Source organism: Ornithorhynchus anatinus, chromosome 18, assembly GCF_004115215.2.
Source record: "Ornithorhynchus anatinus isolate Pmale09 chromosome 18, mOrnAna1.pri.v4, whole genome shotgun sequence".
Taxonomy (NCBI): Eukaryota; Metazoa; Chordata; class Mammalia; order Monotremata; family Ornithorhynchidae; genus Ornithorhynchus; species Ornithorhynchus anatinus.
Genome location: NC_041745.1, coordinates 33,061,180 through 33,079,359, shown reverse-complemented (window position 1 = coordinate 33,079,359; position 18,180 = coordinate 33,061,180).

Here is an 18,180-nt window from a genome sequence, read left to right as displayed (position 1 = left end):
GTGATGATATCTGAATGTTAAGAAATCCCCTTAGCCTCTCATTCAATTTTCCCCATGAATAAGACAATGACTTTTCTTGCTTTCTAAAATTCCATTTCTCCTCTAGAAATTTTGGTTCTTTACTTTTCATAAGGAAGAAATTCAGTATAGGACCAAAAGAAAGCAAGTTCCCCAAATTAACCTCAAAGATCTATCCTTCACCTTCTGATACCTTGGTTTTTATGGCTAAGTGCTTCAAAGCAGTTATAGGAACCAGTTCAATTATTCCACCAACCACTGAAAAACTGTGATTAAGATGGATCTCACACTAAAGCAATCATTTCACTAATGGCTCTAGTATGAATGAAGTGTTTTGCATTTTCCAGGTTTGGGTTTGTTTGGTTAGAAGATAGAGTAAGAGAAAAAAGTCATAACACTTCCACGCAATTATTTATCTAAATTGAAAATAACCACCACCCCCCCCAGAATAGCTAAAATGGGTGATGTATGTATTTTTAGGGGGGTTTTGTTTTGTTTCATTCTAGAAGTGGCAAATCGGCTTTCTAAGGAATAGAATTAGTTTCAAAGTTCCAGGACTTCTCAGAAAATTGATCAAGGATTTTAACTGCTTAGGCTGTAGATAATCTTAGCAAACATATCTTTTGTCTACTGGTAAAAACCATCTCTACAAAGAAAAAGGGGAAGATATTTTGGCACAAGCAAACAATCCTCTCCAAGCTAACCTCTTTCACCCCCTTCCATTTAGGAAAGGGTTTGTGTGTTTATGAAATTCAATCTTATCGATAAGGAGGAAGCAGTCTGCATTTTAGAAGGCTGTGTATTGCTTTTCATCTCGATAGTTCATGGTTTAAAGGAGCAATGTACATATGGCATGATTTCAAGGGGAATCCAATAGAATGGAAAAAAATGTTTAATTCATTCACTTGCCCAACAGTGTTGTCGTATATTGTTGAAATGTCTGGCGACAGTTTCAAAGACAATGAAGTATAATTCTTGAGCAGTAGAACATTAGCTTTAGTACCAGTGTTTATTGGCAGTGTGCTGGCGGAATATCAAAATTGGTGGAAAGCAAAATTCAGTAATTCTGATCTCCTGTGTTCATAGTGTTGGAAAACAAACACAAAACCACTATATGAATAGTGTATTTGGGAACCAAGGGAAAAAATGTAAGCACTGTGCACAAAGCTTATTCCCTCAAGGGATACAATTAAGTTGATTTGATCTTAAATAGCATGTAGAAATGTGCCAGAAACAGAGTTCTTAAAACTGGCGAGATTGTAGAAAGTAATATTAGCTGCAAAGTTTCTTATTGGAGCTATAATTTGGATATGAACTCAACACTGTACATCAGTATACTCTGCAGTATTTTAACCTATTATTCCTTTCTCTACAACATCACTACGTAACAAACATTTTGGAGTTACCCCAAAGCCAATCCAAATTTAGGGACAGTGATCCTCCTGTTTGGAGGAAATCCCTCCCAAATCAACAATTTTTATGGCAGCTATACAAAGGGATTACTCCCTTTCTCAAGTGTATTAAGACTCATTTTTGGCATGTTAGCAAAGAGAGGACAGGACAGCCAGGTCAGAGGCTGAGGATCAGGGCAGTGTACCCTGCAGTTGCCTGGGGGAATGGCTTGCATCCAGGAAAGAGAGAAAATACCTCCAGATCTGCTGGCCTGCTTTTTTCTGGGAAAGGCTTCAAAGGGTCCACCAAGCGGAGGGAAACCACCCTGAATTCTAGACCACCTCCACTTCCTCTCATCACCCACCCCGACTGAAGGGCTGGAGACAGCTCTGAGGCTCTGATGCTAGCTGAGTTGGGTACCAGCCTACTCTGAGGGAAGAGGAGTGCAGCGAGCTTCACACTGTTCTAAGGCATTCCTAGACTCTGAAAGCTCCTCTCAATCATCTTTCTGGTCACACTGAAACAGCTCGATTCTCCCTGTCTCCCGACCCCTGCACTTTTCTCCAAGCTTTTTCCACAGAAACAGCATGGGATTGGGAGAACTGGGAACTGATCCACTGCTAAGAGAAGCTAGAGATGGTGAAATCTGAGAGTCTACTGTCCCACTCTCCCATGTTCAAAACCATTCATTCATTCATTCAATAGTATTTATTGAGCGCTTACTATGTGCAAAGCACTGTACTAAGCACTTGAAATGTACAATTTGCAACAGATAGAGACAATCCCTGCCCAGTGACGGGCTTACAGTCTAACCGACGGGTTTACAGTCTAATCGAGAGAAGCAGCTGACTCTAATGGACTGGGAGTCAGGAGACCTGAGTTCCAGTTCTGGCTCTGACATTTGACCTTGAGCAAGTAGCTGTCTAATCAATCAGTGACATTTATTGAGCACTTGCTGTGTGCAGAGCACTGTACTAAGTGCTTGGGAGAGCAGAACAGAACTGATAGAAAAATCCTTTGCCCACAATGTATTTACATTCTAACAACTTAAATCTCTTCATCTGTAAAATTTGTATCCAAAGCTATTCTCCTATTCTCCCTTCCACTCTTTTTAATGATATTTGTTAAATGCTTACTATGTGTCAGACACTGTACTAAGAGCTGGAGTAGATAGGCATTTAATCATGTTGGACACAGTCTATATCCCACATGGGGCTGACAGTGTTATGCCCCATTTCACAGATGAAGTAACTGAGGCATGGAGAAGTGAAGTAACTTGCCCAATGTTGCACACAGACAAGTGGCAGAGCCGGGATTAGAACCTAAATCCTTCTGACACCCAAGCCTCTAACCATTAGATCATGCTGCGTCCACTTACCCTGTGAGCTCCATGGGGGTCAGAGACTGTATCTCTTCTGACTATTCTATCTACCACAGTGCTTAAAACCACTATCAACATTATTATCATTATTATTATTGTTGTTGTTATTATTATGTATCACTACTGCAGGGGAGTCAACAGGCAGATTTGCCCAGCAATCAGATCCTGCTTGGTGGAATCAGAGGAGGCAGAAAGAAGGGAAGATTGTAAACAATGTTATAATTGTAGAAGAAGAAGAAGCTGAATAGTAAAGTTGTCCTGGAAGCCTATACACACACACACACACACACACACACAGATAAATATATATATATATATATATATATATATATATATATATATATATATATGTGGAGGAAGTCATACATTAGAAAGATGGACTTGTTTATCCATCTCAAAATAAATAATGGTAACTAATCAAATGCACCTATATCAGGCAGCTTTGGTCTTTTAATATTTAGAGCTATTCTCACAATTTCTTAATAATGATATTTGTCCCATGCTGCTTTTGCTATTACTTCATGAACTAATGGAGGGAAGAGATTGCATTTTTATTCTTCTCTATCCCTTGCAAACTCAAACTTGCACTTAGTAGACATCCAGCAGCCTATAATGGGGTGCTCAGTACAATGAGATACGTGCAGTAGAGGCTCTATTCCCCTTCCTATTTAGACTGTAAGCCCCATATAGCCCATGATGATCTTATATCTACTCCAGCACTTAATACAGTGTTTAGCACATAGTAAGCACTTTGCAAATACTGTAATTATCATTATCAAAATACTCTGCACACAGTAAGCACTCAATCAGTGATACTGCTCTGAACTAATACTTTTGTGAGTGAAAACTGAATCCAAACAGTCCCCACAAACATTTTCCTTTTCCCGTCTCATAAGTGTGATTCACAGATCAACAGAATGAATGCTTTTACAGGACAAAGTCCAGAACTCTTAGATCATAGACTTTGCTAAGAGTCGAGGGGTGGAATTCCTTTCTCATCTGGAAGTTGCCAAAGAGACTAGGCTATAAGCTCCTATCTAGACTGTAAGCTCCTTATGGGCAGGGAATGTGTCTATCAACTCTCTAATACTTTACAACTGATTGATTGACTAAATAAGGAAGAGGGCCAACAGGTGTATTGCAGAAGCAGTGTCAACAATAGTTTCTGTTATCCATGCTAGATTGTAAGCCCCTTGATGCTGAAGATCATATTTATGAGATTAGTTGTATGCTCCCAAGTGTTTTAGTAGTAGGATTATTAATAATATTCTTGTTAAGGCTTAAGTGTGTTTGGGACACCAAATTCAAGAACAGAGAAAATTGTCATTTATGGTACATCAAACCAAGATTCCTGTCACTACAATACTGCAGCAATAAATCAGCATTTGTCTGAAACTAAAATCTGAACACTAGAAATTTAAAAGCCTATTTTAGGATGATAGTATCAAAAATATTTCAGGCTAGAAGGTATTTGGAAGGGGGCACTATAAAATAAGCTTCTCATCCAAAGGAAAATTAAAAAAAAAAAAAAAACGAAAAATTCTACAACACCCACTGAAGCTCTTTAGAACAGAACTTCTTGAAATCTATGCCCATGAGGGTATTGCTAAATGTTAAAGCCGAGGGAAGATAAAAGTGATTGGTAGTTTTCAGCACATAGCAGTTTAATGGGATTCCTCAGATATAGCTTGTTCAATCAGTGATGCCTACCACTCAATCTGTAGATTCTCACTATCCACCAAAGTAACTCCAGGGATCTTTCAAAGGTGAGAAGAAGGTGGAAAATTCCTGGGACATGATGTAAATATTCTCCACTATGAGAAAACGGCCCACCCCAGAGGAAGAGGAAAAAGAATTGTAGTTACAATGGTATTTATTGATTACCTACAGGAGGATGTAATACACTTTTCTGAGCTCTAGAGAAAGTCAACGGAAGTATAAGACATGCTCCGTGCCTACAAGGAGTTTAAACTCTAACAAGGAAGATAGACATAAAAAGGAGGTTTTCAGTCTTCTGTATAGTGAACAGAAACCTGTGGTGTGTTATTATTATTATTGTGGCATTTGTGGGGTTCTTCCTAAATGCTAGGGTAGACACAAATAAATCAGGTAGAAGAGAAGTCCTGTCCTTCATGGGGCTCAGAGTCAAAGTATCAGAGATACTGATAACATCAATTCCATTGATCTAATATTCTTGCCTTGTACACAACTGCCCTGCTTGATTTTTCTTTAGTCACTGATTTGATATACTTATTTAATCGATCAATGTTTTGTTATTTTATCTATACATCAATATTCTTTTGATGAGTTAAAGAGAGTGTCAGTATTAAATCAAAGAGGAGAAGCTCTGCCCTTTCCTCTCCACCCAAACGGCTACCTTACTGCTATGGGCTCTCGTTATATCCCAGCTAGACTACTGTGTCAGCCTTCTCTCTGACCTCCCTTCCTCCTCTCTCGCCCCGCTCCGGTCTATTCTTCACTCCGCTGCCCGGCTCATCTTCCTGCAGAAACGATCTGGGCATGTCACTCCCCTTCTTAAACACCTCCAGTGTTTGTCTATCAACCTCTGCTCCAAACAAAAACTCCTCACTCTAGGCTTTAAGGCTCTACATCACCTTGCCCCTTCCTACCTCTCCTCCCTTCTCTCTTTCTACTGCCCACCCCGCACGCTCCGCTCCTCTGCCACTCGCCTCCTCACCGTCCCCCTTTCTCGCCTATCCCGCCGTCGACCCCTGGGCCACGTCCTCCCACGGTCCTGGAATGTCCTCTCTCCTCACCTCCGCCAAACTGATTCTCTTCCCCTCTTCAAAACCCTACTTAAAACTCACCTCCTCTAAGAGGCCTTCCCAGACTGAGCTCCCCTTCTCCCTCTACTCCCTCTACCAACCCACCTTCACCTCTCCGCAGCTAAACCCTCTTTTCCCCCCTTTCCCTCTGCTCCTCCCCCTCTCCCTTCCCATCCCCTCAGCACTGTACTCGTCTGCTCAACTGTATATATTTTTCATTACCCTATTTATTTTGTTAATGAAATGTACATCGCCTTGATTCTATTTAGTTGCCATTGTTTTTACGAGATGTTCTTCCCCTCGACTCTATTTATTGCCATTGTTCTTGTCTGTCCGTCTCCCCCGATTAGACTGTAAGCCCGTCAAACGGCAGGGACTGTCTCTATCTGTTGCCGACTTGTTCATTCCAAGTGCTTAGTACAGTGCTCTGCACATAGTAAGCGCTCAATAAATACTATTGAATGAATGAATGAATGAAATCAGCAGGTCTTGGTTTGTGTCATCTACATATCCTTTATCACAAGAATAGATTATAGGATTAAAATTCACAATACACTAAAGATTATTGGCATGTATTTTTAAACTGCTAGGCAAGACACTTAACTGTGCTTATTACGTTCTACCTAAATATGAATTACATGTAAATTCCAGTTGTTGATTGCAAGACAAAGAACCTAAACAAATGAATGTTTGTTATGCTATTATGTTTTCATAAATACTCATTATTGTTTATCATACATTTAATGAAGTTCTTTCAGGAAATAGTTGATAGGAATATAGTTAGAGCTTTTAAACTCAGAGTGACGGAGTCTTTAAACATTATCATTAATCTGAATAGGAGTCGTATTTTAACTTCATAAAGCAATTTCTCCTAGTATATCAAGTAGCATTCATGAGCTTACAAAAAAAATGCATCTAATCAATTCTGCTCTAGTTTTCTCATTTGGAATCATACCTCTATTTCATCATTTAATGTTTTTATGCTATTTTTCATTATTTTACAAAGCATCTCAAATCTATATGTATGATGCCTTCAAAGTTTCTATGTTGTCTACATTTCTTCATTTTACTAATTATTTTTTCCAGATATATATTCTTTAAAGGGGATGGTCTGTTTAGAAATATTAGCTAAAATAGCTAAAATATAGCTAATATTTTAAAATGAATGTCTTAATACATTTCTAGAATTGTGTAAAGAAAAGGAATGTGAAAGTATAATCTCCTCTAAAATAAATTCAGTGTAAGAAAAAAGTTCATTGTTCAAGATAGATTGTCATTGGATATCAAAAAAAAACAAACTGTGAGGAGAATGAGGAGAAAATAAATGCTGAAAATACTAGGTAATATCCAAATTGTTTGCTGCTATGGCAACCTAGAGTTTCAGAGATTCCTGAATTTCCTGCAGATTGGCTGGCTTGGCTTTATTATTTAAGCTTTGTGAGTTTTATTTCATGAAATGATAGGATATGCATTAACATAAAAGTTAATTCATGTCCCATTCATCTAGTCAGGCATATAGATGCCCAGTGCTCAACAGAAATATGTTAATTTAGAAGACGACATTTTTAACAACATAAAGTCAGAAAGTGATTGTCATATGCAAATCATGTGAACTACATTATCTAGTTTACCACAGAAGCATTTCAAAACTAAAAGAAACTCATCTACAGCATTATACTTCGGTCCTGTGCCATTTTAGATTTAGTCATCACTCATCTGGCTCATGGCAATTCTCCAGTGTTGAATCTTCAGCATTCAAGGGCCATCACTGTAAATGAAGCAAACTATTGGACAAGAGCAACTGGAGAAACAACATGACCTAGTGGAAAGGAAATATACCAAAATCTGGAGTACTGTGTCCTAATTCTGATGCTACTTACTTGCCTTGTGACCTTGAGCAGGTCACTTAAAGAAACGGAGACACCAAGAAGTTACCTGTAAAATGGGATGAAATTCCTGCTCTCTTTCCCTCTTAGAAAAATCCATGATAGGGCAGGGTCTCTGAGCTGATGGAATTGTATTTACTCTACTATACAACACAGTGGTACAAAATAAGCACTAAAATACCACAATTTCCTTTATGTACAGAAGTTTTAGTATAAAGTGCTTTATATTCAGTAGCACTGATTGATCTGACTGAATAATCATTGTTTATGCTAATTAAGTTAAAAGCCCATAAGTGATAGAAAATCCTAGGAGTAATCTAGTCTGCAGGGTGGCAATTGAAATAATTTCAGAACCTCAGAAGAAAATGTTTGGCCTAGTTCAGAAGGCAGTAAGTGGCTCTTTGGATAAATCACTGACTTTTCAGTCTTTTAAGACTGTGGTAATAATAATGTTGGTATTTGTTAAGTGCTTACTATGTGCAGAGCACTTTTCTCAGCAGTGGGGTGGTACAGGTTAATCAGGTTGTCCCACGTGAGGCTCACAGTCTTAATCCCCATTTTTCAGATGAGGTAACTGAGGCCCAGAGAAGTGAAGTGACTTGCCCACAGCACACAGCAGACAAGGGGCAAAGCTGGAATTCAAACCCATGACTTCTGACTCCCAAGCTCGGGCTCTTGCCACTGAGCCACACTGTGGTAACTTAACATTCTCATGGTAGCTTTAAGGATGTTTGTATATTCCTTCTAGATTGTAAGCTTGTTGTGGACTAGGGATGTGTCTACAAACCCTTTCCTACTCCACTCTCTTTAGCACTTGGTACAGGGCTCTGCACACAGTAAGTGCTCAATCAATATATTTGATTTATTCATTGAATAGGAGACACAGAGAGAGAGAGAGAGAGAGCACTTAGCAGAGAACTGTGCTTTGTAATATTGTCCCACCCAAATCCCAAATAGAGCATTTCTCAAGTTCTTCAAGCTCCCCAAAGTCCCAAACAGTACAGCCTAGTGGATAAAGCATGGGGCTTGTGAGTCAGAAGGACCTGGGTTTAATCCTGGCTCGGACACATGTCTGCTGTGTCACCTTGGGGAAGTCACTTCATTTCTCTGGGCCTCAGTTACCTCATATGGAAATTGGGGATAAGAGTGTGAGCCCCTTGTGAGGAAAGGACTCCAGCAGTGAGAACACTGGTTGACACATAGTAAATGTTTCATGAGTGCCATAATAATAATTATTATCTAAGCCAGGAGCTACATAATTTCAGCAGTCCACTCTGAGGTTAAAGGTCTTGGGTGGATATATAACCAGGATGTCTAAAGGCACAACGGGAAGCAAATGGTTCAAGAGGCAATAACTGCATTGCCACAATACATTTTGGGTTATAAGGTAGGGTGTTCTGAGAAGGTAGTTACCATATCCCATTAGGTGACTAAACAAGAGAAAGTAATTTTCCCCTTCTTTAAAGTCTAGAGAGCCACCTCCCAACAGTCACAATAATGATGATATGGATTTTTTATTGTGTTTTATCATAGTGATCTGCCATTCCATTGTAGTTTGGAGAGATTCATGGTCAATAAGAGGAGCCCAGTAGACATAACCTTTGACACATAATGTACAGGAGAAATTCAGGAAACATAACCAAAGTCCTTTCTACAGTGTTCATAGACATTGACTGTAATTATTTGATAATGAGGATGTTATGGCTTATATCAGAATTGGAGGGGTCTTATCAATTTCTGCCCCCATGGGAACTGATAGATCCACTCTGAGAAAAAATATAAATAACTAACCCTCCATTCCTAGAATTCCATTCTCTTCAGTAAATTCAGTTTAGCTAGCTCTCTTTCAATTACAGTTATGGTACATGATCAAAATAGGTTGGGGAAAAATGGAATCTTCAGTTGCTTTATATTGCTCTCTAAAAAGAGTTATTTCTGGGAGGAGTCACAAAACCCCATTTTGTCCTTCTGTAAAGTACCTGAATTAATAGTGTGGCAGAGAGGGGAGAGATCTCAATCACTGGTATCTATTAAGTGCAGATATGAAAAATGAAACAGTGTAATTACATAGACCCCTCCAAAATATAATTCAAACATTCAATATACATACACAGACACATGCATAGGTATTTCATGATGTAACTGTTGTGTAACTATGTAATAAATTTAGTATTAATCATTACTTAAACTATTTACTCTGTTGTGGTCAATGGTTTAGAACTTGGGCATGTATTAGTTCCCTAGAGGAAAGTATACTTTAACACTTTCACTTAATCTATTGTCTTGGGACCAATTAGCAATACTGATGGGGGTTCACATGCTGGAAGAGGAAGAGGAAATGCAGATATAACTAATGACAGCAGATACCTGAAATCAATATAGGCATTCAGATACCACTGATAGAGTTATTAAGGTGGAATTTAGTAGGGGAATGCTTCCTGGAGGAAGTGGGTTTTCCAGAGGACTTTGCAGAAAATTTGGTGAAATTCCTCTTTTTTTTTTCTTTAATTGGAGGCCGTCTCTTCAGAAACTGGATCATCATTTTTTTTAATCCAAAATTGCTAATATTAAAAATTGTGGGTTGGGAACAGTCAATCCAAATCAGTGGTCCTCAACCTTCAGTTTGAATATGACACCAGAAATGGGAGTATATGGCAGTACAGTTTGGTCATATTAGTTACTGATCAGGAAAGCATATTGGGGGGGAAAGAAAAAAAGGATGCACCATTTATTCAGCGTGAAAGCTTTAGGTCACAAAGTATAGTTATTAAAAACAAAAACCCACACATTTCCCTGCTATACCTCACTGTCCTTAAGTCACTCATTCTGCCTTTGCGGCCCATTTCAGTTGCTTGAGGTCTTCCCCAGTAGCCAATGGAAAATCATATTCCCTTGATATTATCTCCCATCTGTGTCACCTTGCATCCTCAATCAGAGAAATCTGTTAAATAATCCTTCCTGCCCCAATTGCTACTTTCTCCTCCTTCTAGAGCCAAAGTCATCTGCATTCATTTCCACTTGTTTGATCCTTGCATTTTCCTTCACTCGGGCTTCCAGATTCTGCCAATAGTGCTTAAACAGCCCAGGTACAACCAGGGGATGTCTGCAGGAATCTCACACCAAAATCTAACTTTGATGCCAGACCTAACTTCTAACTAGATCTAACTTCAATCTCCTCCCATCAGCATAAGAACTCTTCTCCCACTCCCTTCAGCATCTCCCTGACTTGTTCCCTTTGTTATTCTGCACTTCCAGCCCCACAGCACTTATGGAAATATCTGTAATTTGTTTATATTAACATCTGCCTCCCCACTCTAGACTGTAAGCCACTGTGGGCAGGGAATGTGTCTGTTTATTGTTGTATTGTACTCTCCCAAGTGTTTGGTTCTGTGCTCACACACTAAACACTAAATAAACGTAATCAAAAGAATGAAAAGTTTGAATTATCTCTCCTATCTCTTTATATGTAGTTATCTTCAAAGTCATCTTTGCCCTTTTTTGGCATTTATCATAGTGGCCAGAAACTGGAACAACAAAAAAATATATTAGCACGGATGAGTATTGCAGTAGTTAATGTAGTAAAAGCAGACATATGAAAAAAAAAGACTCCAGATTACTCACAATAAAAAGAAAAAAAATTCTTTTAAAAAAGTGTGCTATGCTTGAGTGACAAGCTCCACACCCATTAATTTCCTGCTCTTATATTAAATTTCTGAAAATTCTGGTGCTCTTTGGGAGAAAAATTAGTTTTTCATTACTAGCATTCATTCTCATTGGTAGTGAATTCCTTCACCATTCTATTAGTGAGAACCTATTTATCTAAGTAGCTAATCACCACGAAAAATACTTTTTCTCTGCTAGAAGGGATTATGTTTTTCTTTTCTGTGGGCTTTTCAAAAATATTCAATTTAATTGAAATTGGTCCACTCACCATATTTCACAGAGGCACTTAGACAAATGGAACTGATTGCCACCCAAATAAACTAGTTTTGCCAAACCTTTAAAAAGAAAATCACTCCTCCCATGTCTTAAGACCATGTAAGCCATTTGAACTTCCCTGGGAATTCTTCTTTGACAAAAGCATGGCCTAGAGGAAAGAGAATGGGCCTAGGAGTCAGAGGACCTAATCCAGGCTCTGCCACTTGTGTGCTGTGTGACCCTGGACAAGTCACTTCCTTGTGCCTCAGTTTCCTCATCTGTAAAATGGGGATTTAATCTTGCTCCCTCCAATCTAGACTATGAGGTCCATGCAGGACAGGGACTGTGCTCAACCTGACAACCTTTTATGTATCCCAAAGCTTGGCACATAGTAAGCATTTAATAAATTTATGTCTAGCTCTACCCCTGGGCTGCTGTGTGACACTGTGCCAGTCACTTAATAATATTAATAATAATATTAATTGTATTTGTTAAGCACTATATGCCAAGCACCGTTCTAAGCAATGGGTAGATACAAGGTTATCAGGTTGTCCCACATGGAGCTCACAGTCTTAATCCCCATTTTACAGATGAGGGAACTGAGGCACAGAGAAATTAAGTGACTTGCCCAAAGTCACACAGCTGACAAATGGCGAACCCAGGATTAGAACCCAAGACTTCAGACTCCCAAGCCTGTGCTCTTTCCACTAAGCCACACTGCTTCTTGCTGCTTAACCTCTCTGTTTCTCATTTTCCTCATGCGTAAAATGGTGATAAGCACCTCTTCTCTTTACAGTTTAGAATGTGAGTCCCATATTTGGGAGGGACTATGTCTGATCTGCTATCTTGATTCTACCCTAGCCCAGTACTATTATGATTAAAATAAGCTACTCATACCACAGAAGGTTCAACCTTGAATCCTATTACCAGTAAGAGCTAGAATCCTGGACTGGAAGGACCATGAATTCAACCAGGAATGTTTGTTTATTACGCTTTCTTATGTAGCCTATGTAGACTGGGCATACAAGAAACCTGGGATTAGAAACTGCCTAATCAGCTTATGTTCTCTAATGAGTTTTCAAGTGATCTCTGTTCTCATCCCTTAAGCTTCTACTCATTTTGCTTCCCAATTTATTTCTGCAACCTCTAGCTTCCCTCTCTACAAATTTAAATAGGACTTAGTCTCAGCTCATTTCTTATGTCCTGTTATTTCTTCTACTGTGATGACTGTGCATTTGCCACTTATTTTAGCTCCTGACATTTCAGCATAATTTTTGTAAACTTGGGAACAGGTTTACAAGAGCATAAAAAATAAATTACTAGGATAGATGCATGGTACATCCAGCCCAGGATTTGGTCTTCAACAGTGACATCAAAGATACTTGAAAGAAACATGTGACCCAAAATTTAGGGATCGACCAACATAGCAAACTTTTCTCCCAGTACTTTTTATGGACCTCTTTTTCATGAATGTATTTGAATCCTGTGCCCACTTATATCCCTGTGTTCTTTTGGATATTTCAAATGGAGCTGAACTCCAGTTCTCATCTATCACATTTTTGTCTCTCTAGTGTCTTAATGAAGGCAGACATGCTGTCATCTGCTTCCTCCTAAATCAATGATAGTTATTCAGTACTTCATGTGTGCAAAGCACTGTACTAAGCACTTAGGAAAGTACAATAGAGTTGCTAGTCACATTCCTCCCCAATCTATCTTCTTTCCACCACCCATTCACACAATCTCTCTCCCCACTCCCCACTCAGAAGGAGTGATATAAACCAGTCTCCTTTCAGCCTGTATATCTCACAAGAAGGTATTTGTGTAGCACATTTCTATGCTCATGTTTCTCACCCCCACCCTCCTACCCACCAATCAATCAATAGTATTTACTGAGTTCTTATTCTGTGCTGAGCAGTGCACTCACTGCTTGGGAGAATACAACACAACAGAGTTGGTAGACACATCCTCTGCCCACAGTGAACTTACAGTCTAGAGGGAAGAACAGATATTAATAGAAATTATGGGTATGTGCATAACTGCTATGGGCTTGAGGGTGGGGTGAATACCAAGTGCTTAATGAGTAGAGATCAAAGTGCATAGATGATACAGAAGCCAATCAATCATATTTACTGAGTGCTTACCATGTGCAGAGAACTGTACTAAGTGCTTGGGAGAGTACAATATAATGATATAACAGACATGTTCCCTGCCAACAAAAAGCTTACAATCAAGAGGACAAAAGAGTAAGGGGAAATGAGGGCTTAATCAGGGAAGACCTCCTAAAGGAAATGTGATTTAATAAGTCTTTGAAGGTTGGTGAAGTAGTGTTATGTCAAATATGAAGGCGAGAGAGTACAAGCCAGAGGCAGGACATGGGCAAGGAGCTGGTGGAGAGACCCAGGTATAGCAAGTAAGTTGGTGTTAGAGAAGTGAAGTGGATAGGCTGCAGTAGGAAATAAGATAGGTCAGGTAGGATGGGGAGAGATTTTTTAATGGTATTTGTTAAGCACTAAAAGTATGCCAGGAACTAAACTAAGCAATGGGTAGATGAAAGACAATCAGGTTAGATGCAGTTCATGCCCCATGTGGGGCTCACAGTCTTATTCCCACTTAACAGGTAGCTGAGGCACAGAGAAGTTATGAGACTTACCTGAGGTCACCTAGAAGACAAGTGGCAGAGCTGAACTAGAATTCAGGTCTTCTAACTCCCAGGCCTGTGTTCTTTCCACCAAACCATGCTGCTTCTCTGCTGGTTGACTACTTTAAAACCAAGCCTATTTTTCACTTTCCTAGAGGCAAGAACACATTACTGGGTCTTTTTTCTTATACGTCATTATCAACTGTAGGCATTTTTCCCCCAGAACAAAATGTAAAATGCCTCTAACTGTGCCTTGCTCAAAGGAATTTTCCTAACAAGTTTTAGTTACCATTATTTCTTGATAATTTCCCAAAATGAATCAATCCAAAAATCAGACACTGAACTCTGGCATAAATATCTCTCAGCACAGTTTTTCATATGGTCATCATCAGGATATCTATGCCATAGTCTCTGCATAGACTACTCTGAGTAGCTCTTTCCATCCATAGTTAAATTGTCTCCTTTCTCTTTATCCCCTCACCTCTTTCCTCCAAGATTGGCCAGATTGAACTCATTCATCCTAGCACCCTTCCTTTCTGTTGTAGCAGAAATAGAACAGATCACCTTGAGAAAACCAAACTAAGTGCTAGTCATTCATTCATTCAATCGTGTTTATTAAGCACTTGCCGTATGCAAAACACTGTGCTAAGCTCTTGGGAGAGTACAATATAACAAAAAACAGACACATTTCCTGTTCACAAAGAGTTTACAATCTAGTCACTGCTCAAGTCTTCCTTACATGCTCTGTCCACTCCAGAGTCACTGTGCATCTAGCTTGATTGCCCATAGGATATGAATTCCCTTCACTATTAGAATTCCTGACATAGCACCTCTTTTCCCCCTTAGCAGTATCTATCACAGATCTCCCAGCAAGTTTCACAGCCTCTGAGGAGGGTGGAGGACCTTGTTTGAGAGAAGCCATTTAAAATAATCTCAAAGGAAGCTCAGCTGGCAAAATCAAAGGGTCTGCCCTTGAACAAGCACTGGAGAATTGCGGGGACTCCAGAAAGACTGACATGGCTGCCAAAAAAGCAATACTTATGGGACAGAAAATGACCCATAAATCCAACTGCTGTGAAGACATTTGTCCCCTGTGATTGTTTACTAAATGGATTCTCACACAACCTGATATAAAGCTGTCCTTTGTACTGAAAATTATGCTACAATAGGTGATTTCAAGCATGTATTCAGGTGTGGCTGAAAAGGCTATTAATTAGTCAATGGTATTTATTGAGCATTTACATTGTGCAGAACACTATACTAAATGCTTGAGTGAGTATAGCAGAGTTGGTATTCATGTTCCCTGCTCCCAAGAAATTTAGATTACATTCAAGATTATCATCATTATTAACAATCATAGTATTTGTGGAGCACGTATGTTTCAAGAACTAAGGTAAATAAAATATAATTAGATCAGACACACACCTTGTCCCAAATGAGGCTCAAAATTACTTAGAACAGTGGTTGGCATGTACTAAGTGCTTAACAAATACCATTATTATTATTATTGTTAAGGAAAAGGGAGAACAGGTATGTAAGGCATATCTTAGGGTAAAATATATTAGGCCCATTATCTCCTTGGAATTATAGGAAACAATTTATAATATTTCTGGTCCAAAGAGTAGCTTAGATTTTAGGGAGCACAAATAGTACTAAGTGTTAGATTAGGATTTGCAGTTACTCTACAGTATGATAATATCCTGATGTTCAGTGGAAAAGTGGTAATGGCAGTGAAGGCTGCCTATGCTTTTAACCCTCAATTTGTTATTTAAAATCTGAATTAAACCAATATTAGATTAGCTTGATGGAAAAAGTTCAGTAATTCTACTCAGCAAACTGATATTTATAATTGTTTTTATTCAATGATCCAACATAACTAAAATGTACTTGTCTTCTAGAAAACATATTAGAACTTCAGTTTCATAATTCTTTCAATAGAGTAAAGCTAGAAAAACATCTTTACTAGAAAAACAGGAAGAATCAAGGTCTTTCACATAATTAAGAATGGGTATAGGAAAAGGAAATCAACATGTTGTGAGCTCTAGCCAAATACCACATCTACCTTCTTTAAGAACAAGGAAGAGACCTCAAGCCTGTGATGTGGAAAATAAACTTGCCTACATGGGATGGTCATAAAGAGGAAAACATTAGCATAATTATCATTAAAGAGTTATTTTCCTCTTTCAATGCCCACATTCTCCCATTAATTTTAATTGAGTTTGTGCTTTGATTACATTTTTCATTCAACTGTTAACTAAGTCCAGAGTTTTTTTAAAAGAAGACCTTAATGAGCAATGTAAAGGCAATAAAAGTCCAGTAAACAACTTTTTGCTAAATTTTCAGTAAGTAGGAAGACATTAACTTCATTTAATTACTAATCTCTACTTCAATAGACTACTGTACTGAAATCATTTATAAGTCATTCAAAACATCCTGGTTTATGTACAGCATTAAAATTAATCAATGTAACAAGTACAACCACATTTAATAACACACAATTATAAAATCACTTCAAGTAAAATACACTTGTGTAAAGATGGGAAAGCATTTTCAAAAGAAGACTCACTGGAGAAAATAAGAACCGAGAAGTCTTATTTTTATGTAATCAAAACATAGAACCTAAAATGGTTTAGAAGTACTTTTTTCATATGCTTGATTATATTGTATGTAAATGGATGTCCTTTTGCTCAATTTTATAAGCTTGAGAAACAATAACCTGGGAATCAGCATGAGCTAGTGAAAGAGCATAGGCCTGGAAGTCAAAGAACCTGGGATTTAATCTCAGCCCTGCCACTTGTCTTCTGGGAAAGACTGTACCTCAGTTTCCATAATGACAAAAAGAAGATTCAATAACTCTTCTCCTTCCTACTTAGACCGTGAGTCCCATGTATGGCAGGGACTTCGTCCAACATGATTATCTTGTATCCATCCGAGTATTTATAATGGTGCCTTTTTATGGTATTTATTAAATACTTACTATGTGCCAGGCCCTGAACCAAGCACGGGGGTAGATACAAACTTATCGGGTTGGACCGAGTTCTCATTCTACATGGGGCTCACACTCTCAAACTCCACTATACGGATGCGGGAACTGAGACACAGAGAAATGAAGTGATTTGACCAAGATCACACAGGAAGCAAGTGGTGGAGCTGGAATTAGAACCCAGGTCCTTTTGACTCCCATGCCTGGGCCGTTTCCACCAGACCAAACTGCTTCCTACATGGCCATGCTGCTTCTCAGATAGTAAGAATATTGCTGCTTCTCAGATAGTAAGAATTTAACAAATACCATTAAAAAAGAATTTTAAAAAATGAGAAGCCTGATTTATCTCTCAGATTTTATGCATTTTAGATCCCTTTTCCAGGCTTCCAGGATGAATCATAAGAGAAACCAAAGTCTTACCTGAGGACGAAAGGTCACATAATAATGGTGGCATTTGTTAAGCGCTTACTATGTGCAATGCACTGTTCTAAGCGCTGGGGGGATACAAGGTGATCAGGTTGTCCCAAGTGGGGCTCACAGTTTTTAATCCCCATTTGACAGATGAGATAACTGAGGCACAGAGAAGTTAAGTGACTTGCCCAAAGTCACACAGTTGGCAAGCGGCGGGGCCGGTATTCGGACCCATGACCTCTGACTCCCAAGCCCAGGCTCTTTGCACTCAGCCACAACTCTCAGAGTATTTGTAAACTATGTATGTGTGATCTACACTCAATTTTCAATTCTACACTCAATTTCCATTACCTATAGCCCTTAAAGATCTCAAACAGTGGGTTTACAAAGCAGATTATCCTACCTACTATGATAAATCCACACTTTTGAAAGTTGAATCCACTTCTCAGAGCCTAATCCCAGACCGAATATGCCTCAAGGTTAAAAGGAGTCCAAAATAGAGCCATTTTGATTTCCTGAGAACACTTTTTAGCTGGGGAGTTGTGGTTGCTGCTGAATTGTGTTCTGGCTAATTGTTGTCTACTTATGAAAGGAGCCTCTGCAACTGACATGGCTCAGTGTCAGTTGGATGTTTCCTTTAAAGGCTTTTAAATCCTGTCATTTAAAAAAAATCTGTTTTGTCTGTTTCTTGCTTTTTGGTTTAGCAAAAACATATTTTATACAGGAGCTCTGCCCTAAAGGACTATAAATAACCATTCTTTATAGGC